Source organism: Triturus cristatus, chromosome 7 (genome assembly GCF_964204655.1).
Source record: "Triturus cristatus chromosome 7, aTriCri1.1, whole genome shotgun sequence".
NCBI classification, from domain to species: Eukaryota; Metazoa; Chordata; class Amphibia; order Caudata; family Salamandridae; genus Triturus; species Triturus cristatus.
In genome coordinates this window covers 895,304,198-895,317,115 of record NC_140590.1, presented here as the reverse complement: position 1 = coordinate 895,317,115, position 12,918 = coordinate 895,304,198, and positions in this window count along the sequence as shown.

The following is a 12,918-nucleotide window of genomic DNA, read 5'->3' as shown; positions in this document are numbered from 1 at the left end:
TTTTCAGAAGACTCCCGTTGGGGAGGCCATCATTTGTTGGTGAATTTTTTTCCGAATAGTTATATTTAGAAATGTTGTTTTCCCATTTCTTTTTAGAAGAAGTGGGTGCTTGCTTTGAGTTGTTTATGTCGGGACTACCAGCCATTTGTTGCTTCCCTGCTTTAGCTCCCACATTATCTCTACCTAATACAGCATAGGTTTCTTCATTAATTTTTGGTAATTCTCACTCCCTATTTATAGGAGCTTTTTCCCTTAGGCGGCTGTGTATGGTCACTGCTGCTCCCTCCTCCCTTATGTTGCTCAGCATTATTTCAGAGACTTAGACAAAATTACTCATCAGTTTCGTTCTCAAGTCCAGGGCAGGTCCTTCCCTGGACTCATTCTATATCTGTTTCAATATGTTAGGAACAACTGCTAAGCACGGGGTACCATGTACTCTGACGTAAATGGCAGCAAAGATTGTTCCCCAAGTTATAACCTCAATCGAGGGAACCATCTCTATTGGCAAGCAAATCGTTAGCATTCTATGTTTTTCCTGCAGCCCCGTAAGGGGAAATACTGGTTCCAGCTGTGCAATTTTTTGTGCTATCCAGAACGAAATTTGCGTCCCTATTACTGATTTCAGTGTCTGTGGGTTAATTATAGGTGTGGTCTGATGTAGACCAGCTCAAGCATTTCTCGCAGGTTTGACAGTTAATGTTCTCATGATGAACTGGACAATGTGTCTGTAAAGCCTGACTATGTCTTTGTATATTGTACGGAATTCATCCACTGGTAGTGTATCTATCTCAGGATGTGAATTATATGTCACTAAGACCAGCCAGGTCGCTCCTTATATGCTGTGCGGACCGAGCCTTGTTGTTGGTAAGTTAACAGGACTTCAATGTCTTCATATGGAATGTTTTCAACTGGTGGTTCAACTACAAAGTATGTGTGGAACAATTCAGTCTGCGGATCTGCAGGAGAGAACTAAACCTATGAATAGAATACCTCTGATCCAAACACCTCATTTGCCTCAATCACGAAGGTAACACAGCTACCTGTTGCAGGTACGCAGTGTTCTAACAATTTCATAGTTACTGCATATCCACAGTTTTCTGTGATGTTAAGAGCATTTGCAAATTCTTCTTTCACCAAGCCTGAACCACCACTCGATGACTCAGTCATTATCAGGAGAAGAAAAGCTTCAGTTAGTAAGTATTTTACACAATATGGGGAACTTTTTATCCTTACAAGTTTGCTAATCCTCCAGCCAATACACAGAGTATAGCTGCTCAGATGAGGGGGATTTCCCTTCCCACTTCAGACGTTCTTCAGAAGCACAACTGAAAAACTCAGATTTTCACTATTAATATAAGAACAAAACCAACGTTGGCGGCGCCATGTCGTGTAGTTCCTAGGACTCCCCCAGGACCTGTGTGTTTTGGATGACCTAAACTGAGGGCTTGCTGTCCCGACTGCTTCCTGCCACCCCCATAGGATATGTCAACCATTGGACCAGCTAGCTCTACAGTGGCACTACCACCCCCTGTATTTTACAGTGGTGTAGGTAGTTTCTGGTAATCACTGAACATGACAACCCTGATTCCTCATGGATCATGGAAAACGGTACAGTATGTTTCGCTCAGACACTCATGCTTGCTTACTCTCAGAAAATACACAGGACAGCGATTAGGATGTTTCAATAAGAATTTATTAGTCCAGCGACAGCCTTGTGTAAAACATATGTTCTGTGACAATCAGGAGACAGAAGCATACAAAAGAGATTGCTAGTACCAATATAGTAAATAGTAGATACATTTCTACCATAGTGCAAATAGGATGATCATAAGCAGTTCAGATAAAAACAGTTGCACTTGCATATTCCTAAAATGCGTGCCCTAGGTAATTTGCCTAATTGTACCTAGCCTAGATCTGTGTGTGTGTAGCATGTATATGCATATATGTATATCTGTATCCAAGAAACCCCTAGGAAAGAACCAGTCCCCTCACCTGATTGTTTAGAACAAAGGAGCCCATCTCTGCTTCGAGGATGACACCCCGCAAGGGATGTCAGACTGCTGTGTGTTGAAGATTCAGGATGCAGGACTCTGTGTCAGCTTGGAAGGAATTCTCCTTTAATTTGTAGAGGTTTGAGGGTCTTTTATACTAAAGTGGTAACTCCAGGGTTTTTTCTAGAGTCAATATGTTTTTAAAACAATCATGGATTTTTGCAAACAATCATAAATGTTTTGAAAACAATCACTAATGCTTTTCTAAACAAATGCGATCATGCACCGCTGGCTGTTGGCCAAGGATAAAAAAAGTAGTGACCCATATACACAATAATTCTGCCGTGCCTAGTGACTTGTTTCTATTCATCAGGTACAGGCATTGTGATAGAATACCAAGAACCTGGTATCGAATACACAGGAGCAAGCTGCTAGGTAAAATGTCACCTATTTAGAATCGGTTTTTTTTTTAGTGGATGGGACAAATGGATGTCATAGGGGTATACATGACAGGACTAGCCTAAAACACATGACAGCAGTAACATACTGTGCAATTCTGATTTTTTTTTAACAATCTATATGATTGTTTTTTCCCCACTGTTCAAGGGTGATGCTTTTTACAGTAGATCATTTATGGCGAATAAGTATAAAAGCTGAGAACAGTAAAAAAGGGAAAATGAAATGCGTATTTTGATTATAACATATCATTACAGCATGAAAAATGTGTAGTGATTTTCTCCAATTATGACATTATACATTGTAGAATTTTCAAAGTTAAAATGATTACTTTATACATTGTAATATTGAATCTTTTTTTTTCTTTTCATACAGATGAATGGCATCATCTATGGGAGTAATGTCGTTTACTAATTATTACTTTTAGTGTTGTTCCATAAGAATACATTGACACAGATACTCACAAACCTACTCACACACCCATACAAACATGCACACACATATTCACTCACTGATATAGACACTCACACACAGATACAGCTACACAACACCCAGCCACTCACCAATACAACCAGTCACATACTGATAAAGCAATCACACAGACAGCCACATAGCAATACAGGTACTCAATCGGCCACACACATACCAATACAGCCACTCATACACCCAGCCACACACCAGTACATCCACTGACACACCCACACACACACTGATACAGCCACTCACACACTCAGCCTCATACTAGTACAGCCTCTCACATACCCACTTACACACCTATATACCACTCACACACCCAACCACACAATGATACAGCCACACACACACCCAGCCACACACTGATACAGCCACTCACACACCCATTCACACTTCGTACAGCCACTCACACACCCAGCCCTATACTGATACAGGCTGTCACATACCCTCTCACATACCGATTTAGCCACTCAACCACCCAGTCACACCCAGATACAATCACTCATACACCCAAACACAGACCCATACAGATACTCACACAACCACTCACACACTGATACCCCAACTGTCACACCCAGCCACACACCAATGCAGCCACTCACACACCCAACCACACTCCTATAGAGCTACTTACATACCCAGCCATGCATGGATACAGCCATACATACACAAACACACACTCACACACTAATACAGCAACTCACACACCCACTCACACATTGATAAAGTCACTCACACAGCCAGCAACACAACTATATAAGCACTCACACACCCACTCCTACACTGATACAGCCACTCACTCACCCAGCCATTCACAAGTGAACATATAACATATAGTTTTTCTTTCTTTAAACTAAAAAAGTTAATAACCTTTTTATTGGCTTTCAAAGTAGTTTTTTTTCTTTTTTAACTTTTTGTTTTTTTGGGGTGTTTTCTTTTCTTTTTTGACAATTATAAAATATACATCTCAAAACAAAATGCACAGAACTTCTGCAAAAAAAAATAACATTTCTTTTTTCACGGCCCCAATGAGAGAAGGGATAGCATGCTCCCAAACAGTAAGTACTTTATTAGAGACTGTGCAGAATGTTTCAATTTTAGAAACTCTGGAACCTTCGCAGATAGATGAGCAGCAACTGCAGCCAGCATTGGATCCCTAGGGGCTACCTGTGCCGCATGAGATGTAGAAGCATGTTCTGTCCCTGCCCTTGAGAGGTGGTGAGGGTGGATTGTTTTGTGGTGTTTCAGCATGCTGCTTGTTCAATGGGAGTACATTTTTGAAGTCCCCGTTGAAAGCTCCTGCATTTAGATTTCTTAGCTATGAACTTCTCTTCTCGCAAGGAGAATGGCTGAAAATTTCCAAGGCATGAACTCTTTCTCTGTTAGTGGTTCATCTTTTTGAGAAGGAGGCTTTCTGTGCTGCTCCTCCTGTTCAACTCTGTCCTGATGACATTTTGATAGTGAGGAAAAAAACACCAAGTCAAAGATAACTCTGCAGGAGTGTTTGTAGGGTGTGATTTCTCACAGGCACACTCAAAGGAGAAAACAATTGGGAAGGAACTTGCTGTAGAAAAACGTTGACGGGTGTTCTAACCAATGAAATCCATTTGTTGCTGTGTCAAATGGGATACACGGATCTGTTGCGATGACACCACGACATCAAAGTGGATTCGGAAATGTGTATTAAAACAGACTTCTAAGATACAATTACTTGGAATACAAGTTTGTATGTGATTATAGTAAATACTTACCACAAACATCAATTTTATAGTCTCTATATATGTTTTTAAGGGCTGTTAAAAATCACACTAGATCCGAGGATCCCCTGCTTATCCAGAAGTATGCATCAGGAGGGTTTGTAAAAGATCTGAAAATCCAAAAAACTCATCCAAAAAAACATAATATTTTGTTTTTTAAATAATTAAACTTATGTCATGTAATCTATTTAAATAGTTTTTTTTTACCTAAAATAATACTAGATGAAGAATATAAGGTAAAAGTAATGTTATAGTTAAGTGTGTTTTCTTAACAAGGTAACAAGGACAGAGAGCAGACTGCCATGGACTCTTGACACCGGCGCTTATCAGGGTGCTGATTTAACTGATATGCTTATCATGGACTGCTCTTTCTTACTTCAGATACAGCGATTTACTTATGATGGTGTACATACATCGAGTTTGGATCGCCCAATTATATTTTGACACAGGGTCTTTACCTCCTCTGGATGCCCTACTTATTTCTAGCATCTGATCCTAGAACATAGCTGCTTGCAACTATTTTATATTACAATTGGTGTGATTGATCTGTCCGGTTCTAGTCATCTGCATTTGCCACAGATACGATGGCCCCTCTCTTAGACTGGAACGCACTTTTGCCCTGTAGAAGTCCATTGTATTGGACGAAACACATTGTCTGGTCTACCCTACATGTTGCTTGATATTTTTTTTTACAAATAATAAATAAATAATTAAATAAATAAAATAAATAAATAAATAAATAAATAAAAGAAATAAATACTTGACATTTATATTGCACTAGTGGCTAAAATATCGACATACAAGTGCAGTAAACAGATTAGTAAATTGCATTTTTTGGTGTGTACTCGAGAATTTTGCACGAGAGCATACACATACTCAGTTTTGATGTCCGTGTTCACATAAATATTATACTTAGTGAACATAATAATTTCTATCGCACTAGTGGCTTAATCACAGCATTTAAATTGCAAAGGCTATTACATCCAAACTTGAAGATATAGGAGGTCATACCAGGCTGGTTGTATAAGTAATAGTTACATCTCTAGTATACAAGCTCGTGTCAGATGTCATGATTCGGGCGAAGCGCCTACCCAGCCTACAATCCCCAGATTCCCCGGGAATGGCAGGGGCGGTGCCGCGATTAGAAAAGGGACAAGACGCACGCAGGACGCTGTGTGTAATTCCAAGCTGGCGGGTTCGTCGTTTGTTTGTTCCGTGAGTTCCAGAGACTTGGAGAATTCATAGACCGGAGACCCGATATTCCTGAGTCCGATTCCGGGGTCTATGATAGCGAGGAATAGCGCCGACCGTGTGCCCTTCTAAGGTGCTGTAACCTTACAGGGGGACTCGTGCAGAGGCTGACGAACAGAATCCACGCTCCGGGTTCGGAGCAAGACTCACAGGTATTTCTCGGCCCCAGTCCCGCAAAAGGACCGGAGGGGCCTGCCGATCCCGCAACCAGCCACGAACATTGGTGGTGTCAGGTCACGGGAGTGTGGGTGCTTCACAAGATACCCAAGGGGTATTCCGCTCTCCTTTTCAACCTTCAAGGAGTGGAGCTATCCACCAATCTTACCCACGAGGGGTGAGACTCGAAGAATTAGTTGCTCAGGAGGACCGTAAGGCCTGGCACATGAGGCAAGGTAGCATAAAGCACGTTCCAGCTTCTAGACAATCGAGCACAAGAGCGTTCAGGCTCTCTTCTCATGACTAAATTAACGAGGGTCCTGATAGATCTTCCAGGTGGCAAGATCGGAACTGGTAGAGTTCTCCGCCAAGGGCTACGAGAGGGGTCATAGATTGGCGTGTGGTTGCGATACAAGGGGCATTCAAAGATATCGCATATGTGTCTGAAGCCAGTGGCCACTTGGTACTGTGTAGGGGTATTGGATGAGGTTGAGTGTTTGTATGTGTATGATGTAATAATGCTAACGACACAAAGGCCTTACAAATATCCGCCGAACTCTCTCTCATAGAATGTGGTTGCACTAGCGAGAATTCATGAGAGTAGCCATTGTGTTATAACCTGGTATATTGTTTGTATGTTTATTTCCTTTACAGGTTCTACTCCCCGCTGTTCTCATCCTTCCCTTCCCTCGCTTGATTGCTCCAACCTTCCGTGCCTTTAGTGCAGGAGTTGGGGACATCGAGAGGTGGACCCCCTATAGCTTCGCCTGAATCCTGAGGAGAGTCAAGTCTGAGACGGATCGTCACATCAGAGACTAAAGTATAATCGCGATTGTATACGTGTATTAAAAAGTGAATCCATATAAAATTCAAGTAAATATTATATGGTGCCTGGTATTTGGATGTATCTCTAAAACCGATTCCTGCACCTAGTAAATCAAAAATGAATGGCCTACATAAAGTACAAGTACTAGAGACAGGGTTACTAAGTTCGGCATGTGCCTGCTAGTGAAAGTCCTCGTCCAAACTACAGTGAAATAAAGTGAAGGTGACCAAAGTACGAAATTATTTAACATAAGATAAAGGTTACAAAGTCTCTTATCTTGCTTCAATGTGCATCTGAGCCCGGGGAAGAAAAGGGTAGGGTACCCGTGAAGTAACCATGCAATACAGTGGGTCCCTTCCTTTCTTCCTGTGAGAATAGAGAAGATAAAAGACAATAAGTTCACTTTCAATAAAAATTTGATTCATAATCAAAGCATAGAACTGTTTCTATGCTTTGATAATGAATCAAATTTAGTGCGCTATAAATGTATAGTAATTTATTTACTTATGACTTTATGTGCATAGTGAAATGTGAATAAGTCTGCATTTGATGTAATTTTATTATTTAAATGCAATATAAAAATAGTAATGTGCTTATATTTATAAGCTTTACTTGAATGTTACAAAATGGCCGTAATTTTGGGACAGGCTTTTGAGACTAAATCAATGTAGTCCTTTGTCGCTTTCTTTGGTTACATATGCACACTCATGTTGCTATTCTGTTCGTGTGATCAAGACATTAATTTGTCGAAACGCGTAGCGAGCAATAAAGTGTTTTCTTTGGAGCACCACATACTTTGAGAGTGCGTTTATCTGTGGAAAAGTGTTGGAATTTAATAGCCAGGTAGGGCATACCGGCTCCACGCACCACCTGACTACGGGCTCACTCCTGGAATGACCCTGTTTGTGGATGTAATACGATGGAGGGACTGTGAGCCGGCCACAGACTTCGTATTGAAGCGGATACATATTGGAGAATTACCGAGGATCAGCAAGGTTCCCGACTTCCAGAGGTAAGCCCGTCTCCGATTCTGTTTCTCGGCAGGGGTGCACGCTTGGGCAATTGAGTTTGGGCGGCTTCACTCACGAGTGCAACGGAGGGGACGGTTTACCTACGTCTCTTGAGAGGGCAGTGAAGGGGGTGTGATCTTCGGGATTCGGCGGGCTGGAAAAGCAGGCAAGGAGGCCGTATATAGTGTGCAATAGTCTACTTTATTGTGTCCAAGGTACGGTGTGCAACAGGATAGAATACAGGTCTTCTGCAGGAGGAGGGGTAGAAACGATGTGGGGCCCCGTCGGTTGCGGTCGTCGTCACCGAAGGTCTTCTGCTGTCCAAGTCGCCGACGTTGGTCCCAGGAAGGGGGAAGGACGGACACCTCGGAGGGCAGTGAGACAAAACACAGAAGGAGCCGTTAGTCCTGCGGACACTCTATGTCGCTGCCGTAACCTTCACCGGGAGTGGTAAAAGTGGAGGGGAGTGTGAGGAGAAGGGACGAGGAAAAAGAGGGATAAGTCGAAGAAAGATAGGTGTTCGGAAAAGGGGTTGAGTGGGGTACTATTTACAAAGCGTGAGGTGCTGTACAATGGATACGGAGAGATCCTATCAGTGTGCAGGGGTGCTAACAGGAGAGAGGCTATATACATCTATCTACAGAGAGTCTAGGGTACACACGGGTACTGTAGAGTACTATACGGAAGGAAAAGCTGGTACTCACGGGCTCCGCCGTAACTCTCATCCGAGTTACGGCCGCTCTTCAGCCTCCTCCGGGGGACTCCACCAGTCTTCCGACCACTCTTCTGGTTCGCCGCTCTCGTCCTCTCCTGTCGCCGTATCTCCTGCCGAACTCTCCTGCCACGATCCTTCGACGACTTCTGCTTCCTGTCTTCCGGCTTTTCTGTCTCCGGCAGGGAACGGGTAGGAGGGACTTCCGGGAATCAGGGGTTGTCCTTCCGGTGGGTCGCTGTTCGGGATTGGCTCCTGTAAGAAAAAGAGGGGCGGGATTCCTGGGGTCACCGAGGTTGTGGTTGAAACCCGGGATGGACTGTCCGGGCAGGGAGGATTGAGCGGAAAGGACGCCCCGGACAGGGTAAGTAAGGGGGGCCAGATCCGAGGTAGGGAGTCTCCGTTACAGGGGGGTAATGCAAGATCGAGTGAGAAGAATGCGAAAATAAATTGCATCATAAGATTGTTGTTCTGGGTGTAGAACGACTACCGAAACACTCGGAGTGCCTCATACCGCCACTTATAGCTGTGAATAAGAGACTGTTAGACCTGGCATCATTGGCATGAGTCTCTCCTCCATTTTTTTTCCTGTTTGCCTCCTCTGTTTACGATGTTTTTGCTGGATTATTGCTTTGGGCACTGTGCCACTGCTGATCAGTGCCACAGTGCAAGTGCTCCCTATGTTAAATTGTTACATTGATTGGTGTTACCATGATTGGCTTGGTTGACTTACTGTTCAGACCCTAGTCTAGTGCACTGCGTGTGCCAAGGGCGTGTAAGTTAACTGCTGCTGGTGGGCTTGCAGCACTGGCTTGCCACCCACAGAAGCAGCGTGTAAAATGTGTCTCAGGCCTGCCACCGCAGCGCCTGCGTGCAGTCCCTGACTGCCATGTCGACTTGGTAAGGAAACCTACTTACCAGTCTCTAAACCTTCACTTTGCCACATTTCAGACACCTCTATGGTAGGCCCTAGGGCAGGGTGCATTGTTGGTAAAAGGTAGGTCATGCCCTGATGTGTGTGGCATGACCTAATAGTGAATTACAGCCATTTCGTTTTTCACTATTGAAGGGCTACCTGCCTCCAATAGGCCAGACTGGGCAGACTGATTATTAACTCCATTATAATCTATCTGACTCAGGGAGCATGGTAGCAAGTCGAGTTTAGTATCCCTGAACTCAGAATTTAATAACACACCCTTTAGGATGGATGGTTTTTAAATTCTATGTTTGAAAATAGCACTTTTAGAAAGTGGCTATTTTCTTGTCCAACTATCTACCGGTCTCTGCTGGTTTGGTGTGTGTGTCAGGGGCTGGGTGGCTCCAGAGGTCTGAATGAGTCAGTGTGGGGTGAATGGGGCGTTTACACATAGAGTGAGGGAAGAGTAGCCTGCCCTGCCTGACACAATACTGGCTCCACCTCCTGCTGGGCGACTGATAACCCTGCTCCTGCCAGTGACAATACTGGCTCCGCCTCCTGCTGGGCGGCTGAGGACTCTGCCCTGCTCAGTGAATAGGCCAGGTGCCTCTGCCTGGCAACACCCACAACAAACCTGAGATGGTGGGAATCTCCCTGCTTGGACAAAGGGAACAAAGGGAAAAAGGGGTATAAGAGAAGGACCCCTGAACCAAGAACTCAGATCACTTCTGACAAGGAAACCTGTACCAAGGACAAGAAGCCTGCTGATCTAAGGACTTGCCTCCCCTTTCTGCCAGAGTGCTGTTTTGCTGTGGAGGAACCTGAAAGCTGCTTCTTTATTTTTGCCAAGGAACAAGGAGAGAGGAACTTGGTGTGTACTCTCTGAACACTTGCTAGGAAATCTCCAAGGACTGGAAGAGTGCCAGTCTCTTGTTGAAGTCACAGGGCCAAAGGACTTCACCATCTACTGAATTGCTGAATTGCTGGAAAGTGTTGTTTCCAGTACACAAGGGAAAATCTGCAGTCTCGACGCCAGCAGCAACGCCAGTGAGCAGTGGGTATCGGCCCCGGCTCCAAGTGACCCCGTCTCGACGCCGGTATCAATGCCAGTGAGGAGTGAGTATCGGCTCCACCTCCAAGCGACCCCGTCCCGACGCCGCTGCTGATCGCATCGACTCGACGCCCTTCTCGACGCCGTGAGCGCTGCTCCGGCCCGACATCCCTCGACACCACTGCGGATTGACCCGACTCCGAGGCACGATCGACGCCGACCTCGACGCCGACATCTCGACGCCGTGGATCCTCGTTTTCTTCGTTTCTCAAGGTACTGTACTTGTGGGGTCTGTTGCGACTCCAGGCTCGACGTAGCGCTCCTCGCGGTCAACGCCGAACCTTGGGAATCTTGTAGACTCGACGTCGTGTGACTCCCGTGGGGGTTACATTGTTGCCAAAGAACTGTGCTCAGAAGAATACTTTGCTAAAGAACTATTTGCCAAGAAGAAACCTTATTTGAACTATTATTTTTCCTTCCAAAGAGTATTTATTAAGACTGTGGTATATTTTTGTCGTTATTTGGTCTTGTGCTAAGCCCTATATAAAAATACTATTTTTATAATAACTTCTGTGTCGTGTCCATCTGTAGTGTATTCACTTTATTACTGTATGTGGTCATAAATGCTTAACACACTGCCTCTGAGATAAGCCTGTCTGCTCTGCCAAGCTACCAAGGGGGTAGCAGGGGTTATCTGAGTGTGTAATCCCCTTTCCCTGACTAGAGTTGGTTGGTCCCTATTTGTCAGAAGTGTATACCTCTGCCAACTAGAGACCGCCGGTTCTAACAGAGACGTTTCCCCCTTTCCCTTGCATTACTAAGGAAATATAGTGGCATCAGGAACCACCGATTGTAAGCGGGAAGTTGAGTGTCTACAAAGAAACTCTGTGTGGGATTACTAATATGGAAGCGGAAACGCTGCCTAATTCCCCTTAAAATAAGACATGCTTTGAACACTGAATACAGTTAATAGTACTAGTTTACTAACAGTGGCACAATGGAGGAAGAAAATGAAAGGCGTAAAGCTACACAATCTTTATTTGCACATGCACCTGGTAAAGGGTGATCTACGATATTAATACCAGCCAAAGACAAAGACAGTGCTTTGAGTAGTCAACTCAAGAAATATGAAAAACTGAAGAGACAGGAAACCTCGAAATGGTGGGAGGCTATCTCCCTCCAGGACTATGTCGATAAATAAATGATCCCACGAGGCCTGAGGATATACATAACTCCTTCTCACGAGTCACCTAACCCGCATATTCTAGATGAGTGGGCCGAGAATTCAGCTGCTAGCTCAAAGAATATGCTGAGTATATTATTCAAAAATTCTTGGGGAGATAGGGACAAAATACTAAAAGAAATATCAGAGCTTGAAAATGATCTGAAGAAAAATGAAGACCAACAAAGCATTACTAAATTTAAGATTACAAAAACATGAAGAGGAAATAAAACTTCGCAAACAAAGGAAGTTACATAGAGACTGCATAGATTATGAGACTGGTCGCATTCTGATGTATAGTCATTAATATGACCACCTATATAATCAAACATCTATGCAAGTAGAATCAATGATTGCCAATGAAATAACAACAGTACAGAAGGAGGCCAGTGACTCAGATACAGATGCCTCTATACAGATGGCGAGATCATCATCTGAGGTGGAAATAATAACTTGTCAGGCAACTTTTTTAGATGAGTTTCGAGTAATGAAGGAGAGTCGACAGTCTGGGAAAGTAACCCCTACTCCAACTCCACCAGTTCGGGGCCGAGGCAGGGGCCGTGGAAGAGGAAGAGGAAGAGGCAGAAGCGCAGCAAACAAAGATGACTCAAGCGCAAACATAGATCCAAAAAATATCGAGCCTATGGGAACAAGAAGAAGAGGCTCCAGGAAAACTCAACAATGATGGATCCGAGAATGGTAAATCAAACTATTGTCAATCTCTCCTCGCATACTTTGTCCCAATTTGACAAAACAACCCTATGCCTGGGTTTATCCTTTTGTCCCACGGACCTTTTCAACTATACCAACACCCGTATAGATATTTTTTAATTTGTAAGGTAAATCAAATTGAAAAAATGGCATATGCTTAGGAACAATATATCTCAATCTGGGTTCATATCTACATCTGATAACTCTAGCAATATGAGCCTTACAGTTGGTGATGCTAGCATTCTACACACAGTACTAGACCTGGGGCCAACACAGAGGAATCAGCCACACAGGAATGGTCAGACATTGTTACTGACAGAGCAGCGTGTACTTCATTTAAACCGCACTCTGTCTTTTATACAAATTTACCTCATGACTCCATTGA